Source organism: Lonchura striata, chromosome 2 (genome assembly GCF_046129695.1).
Source record: "Lonchura striata isolate bLonStr1 chromosome 2, bLonStr1.mat, whole genome shotgun sequence".
Classification (NCBI taxonomy): Eukaryota; Metazoa; Chordata; class Aves; order Passeriformes; family Estrildidae; genus Lonchura; species Lonchura striata.
Genome location: NC_134604.1, coordinates 100,692,130 through 100,696,357, shown reverse-complemented (window position 1 = coordinate 100,696,357; position 4,228 = coordinate 100,692,130).

The window sequence follows — 4,228 nt, the reverse complement described above, 5'->3', positions numbered from 1 at the left end:
TTTGGGGTTTAAACTCATTACTCATTATCACTCCATTCACTTGTGAAAAGCTCCTCTTTGACACCAACTGTGAAAACATTTGCCACTTCTCGATTTTCTTTACTGAAACGCTAAGAGCTCAGATCTGCAGGGATCACTGACTGGAGGTACCTTGAATGTCCCACAAAGCCCTACTTCCCTCTAGAGCACAGAGGAGCAGCCACCTGGGGACTAGAGAAGCAGTCAGTGCCTGCTGTCTTACAGCTGAAAGGATGGGGTAATTAACAAGGGAACAAAATAAGAACATAATTTCATTAACTATACCTACATTTCTAAGTACAGCAGTAAATCCAACCTCTGCATTGCTTTTCCCCATGTCTGAATTGTCCCTCTCCAAACATGCATTTACACAGCTTCCTTCAGCAGCAGCAATCTCACACCAATCTTTTTTAGGCAGCTCTAAGCCCAGGCCTAGAGCCAGTATTGAGTTAGGAAAGTCTACATCTTAATAGCTAAAAGTGTTTTGTTACAGACAATGCAGTGCTGGGACCGATATAGTTTTTAATTTGCAAGTAGTTTTTAAACTATTTTTTTAATGCCGAGTAGCATGCTTCTGAAATGTTGGAAGATCATCATATTGAATTGTATTTAGCTGAATGCCATACGATTTTGATTTTAAAAGCTGTTGCCTCCCACAGGAACGAGGTAGCTGCTTATGCACTGCTGTTTGGTACTAATAAATATAATGAAAGTTCAAGTTAAAAAAAAAATAGAAGTAATAGAACAGTCAACCTGAACAATGGCTCCAGCAAGATACTTATTTATTGCATTAGACAAGAGTTTCTTTAGCTGTACTTAAGGAGTGTACTTAGTTCAGTGTGTTATTCCTGCAGATTCATATGTGCTGGGAAAAGGAAGCACCATCCACTGGCCTTTCTTGTCAAGGGAACTGTGTACAGTTTTGAGACTTACCTTTTTTTTGTATTGGCTGTGTCCAGAACACCGGGTATTACAAAAACTATATAAGGCAATCTAAAGTACAAACTATCAGTTTACAGTGACCTCCTGAACACCAGTATGTATTTGAGGTAATTTTACAGTATTTTTTCTCTCCAAGGTTTTCAGCTGACACTAAAGAAATCTAAATTCTTTTGCCTTTGTATTGAAATACAGCACAAATGACAGTGAAACTATAAACTGTATTTTAAACCAGCTGTTTTATTTCAAGACATGTTTTCTGGAAGTTGAATGATAACAATCTTCAGCCAGACTCTTGTCAGATCACACCAGTACTTCTGGAGAACAGCAGCCCTGTGGCAGAGTGCTCTTTAACTGCTAATAAAGCCAAGGGCCACTATTATTGTGCATCACAAATTTTTGCTCCCACTCTTCCCTAAGAATGGGATGGTTTGCATCATCAACTCCTCTGAAGATAAACTTGACAGAAATATATGTGAGGAGCTGCAAGGCATTAAATGTAACTGATACTGAAATATTTTGGAAGACTGATAACCTATACAACAACAAACCTGAGAATTTTCTGCATTTTGCTTCAGTGTAGCAAAAAGCAAGTTCAGGATTTTCCTTTACTGTGTATGATGAATTCTATTTGCTTTTATTGTAAAATGCAAGACCCTTGAGAACATTAACTGTGTAATAGCAGGTAACTTTTGCTACATAGCCACAGCCATACTATACTTTATTGTCTTCCATGTGTAAGCAATGCCTCTTCACTTCAGCACTGAAACAGCTGAAGAAAGCTGTGTAAACTCTCTACAGGGAACAAGTATTTAAGTGAAACACCCAGTTTGACCTGCTGCTTTTTGGCCACTGAGATGTTTGGTGGTGTAGATTCTTGATAATTCTTCCAACATCAGCTTCTGTCTTCTGAATTTCAAACTCAAAGCTTCCCCCAGTTCAAGCAGAATCAAACATCTGTTATCCATATAATAGAATATTTTGAGAGTTCAACTATTCTTCCCCTTTAAAAGGCAATGGGTTGCTCTTTTAAAATATCAACAGTGCATAAAATCCATATTTGGGAGAAAAGGGTTAGGAAGACTCAGTAACCACCCAGCAGGAAACAGCAGATGCACAAACCCAGCAAAAGCTTTGATGAAAAGGATTTATAAAACAGGCAGCATGACCAAGATCAAATAGTTTTGTATGAATATAGGCATAAAGGGTAGAAACCAACCAGACGACACCAACAAATTACATGGATTAAATACAGTATCATCATGGACTTGGCAGAACTGAGGTAGATACTTTGATGCTTAACACCAGGATTTAAATCTGGTGGAAGTGATAGTGAACTACATCAATATGGATACTTCTCATATGGCTGTATTCAGATTAATTTTAAAAATGAGTGACTTAAATTCATTTCCTCAGCTTGAAATATCGTGAGATATAGCAGGGTATTTAAACTTGTAAAGGCTCTAAGAGGTTATTTTCTGGAAGGAGAGCTGTAAAAGCAGTGTTCTTGGCATAGTCTGGAAATACACAAAGGCCTGCTTCAAGTGTCCCAGACCATAAAACAAGTGCAGCCCAGATCCGAGTTCAAACAAGAAGTCCAAAACAACATGCAACCCCAAAGCTAAAAGATAACAAACAGTTTTAAAGGAAATTAAAGTCTTCATGGATACCACAGTATTCTTAAATTACTTAAAAGTTCAGGCTTGATGGGTGCCAGTCAGTAAGGTCTGTAAAAGCTAACACAGATGAGGCTGAGTTAGGCTGTTAGAAGGAAATACAACCTTCCTTCAAGAAGAAATAGCTAAACAAGAAGAAAAAGGTGAAATTATCAAAATTTAAATGTAAAACTTAACCCCCAATGAAACAAAGCCAGACAATAAAGGAACAAAAAGTATCTGTGAGGAGTGACTTTCTGAAGGCCTAAAACCAAGTATCTCTGACTACATCAAACACACTTGCCTGAAGGGCTCAGAATGCAGCTGGTGGAAGAGGTTCTCCCCTCACTCTTACCCTTCACTAGACAAGTACAGCTCAAACGCGTGTACACGTTTGCATCTGCATTAGCAGGAGAGACTTAGCACTTGATTAAAAAAAAATGAAAAAGCCAAAATCCCCAGCTATTAACTGCGACCAAATTTCCCTCTAGCAAAAGCTTGCAAATCTGACCAGTTTTTGTAAGGAACTCAGCAAGACTGGGAAGATCCAAGGCAGTAATACCAGATTTGACCTCTGTATCAGCATGCACAGGAAGAAAGGAGGGAAGGTGGTGTTTACACAGGAGAAGAGGCAGCACCTTTGAGAAGGCAAGCCTGAGATACAAATACTTAGTAGAAGGAAAACAACTAAGACCAGACAGTGTGGTTGGGTTTCAAAATACTTGGCACAGCTCTAGAAAAGGCTCACGGCTAGGAACCCTGTTCCTCACTTTATACAATGGTATTGTCAAACAAGTTAAATTTTTTAAAATTAAAAAACTAGTACTATCTTCAAAGAGTCAGAGAGCATATGTTGTTGTAGAGCAATTCCAAACGCTACCTAGAAAAAATAGACACAAAGGAAAACTGAACTCAAAACCAGCTCCAAAACAAAACCTAGTTTAGGGAAGTTGCCAAATGTTAGCATATATACCAAAAAAGGCAAATAGAACACTTTTTTGTAGTCACTGGGTCACCATGCATGGGCTTGTCTCTCCACACCTTTTTCATTAATGGTTCCTAATTATTGAACCAATAATTAAAGTGAAGGGAGTTCCTATAAAGTAAAGTTCCTATTTTCAGTATTAGAAAACTGGAAGGGAGTGCACATTAGGAACAAAGGACTCCACAGAGTATGACAGAATGTGGAGCACTTGTTGAATTTACTAGGAAACCTTATTTTTTACCATAAATCCCCACATTTTTTACAGCTCACCCTAATGAACTATGATGGGTAAATTTTTGGAGAGAAGGCATGAGCAGAATTTGAAGCAGGTTCAGCCAGACTGCCTGACCTTCATGGTCCTAGTGACCTTCACCTTAAGACACTCCAGGCGAGGTGAGCAGAGTGCAGCACCTACTCACCCCTTGCCCTGGGCTGCTCCCACCAGGTATGTCCAAGTCACTGCCACGACCCCAGAGCAGCCCCCTCCCAGCACAGCTCTTCCAACAATACACTTGAAATCAAATATCAACGTCTTTTAATTTTCACACTTGACTTTCCAAATAAATACAATTTCAGCAGGTTCAGTTAGAAGACATGAGTATGATGTTAAAGAAAAACTCAGAGTCCAATA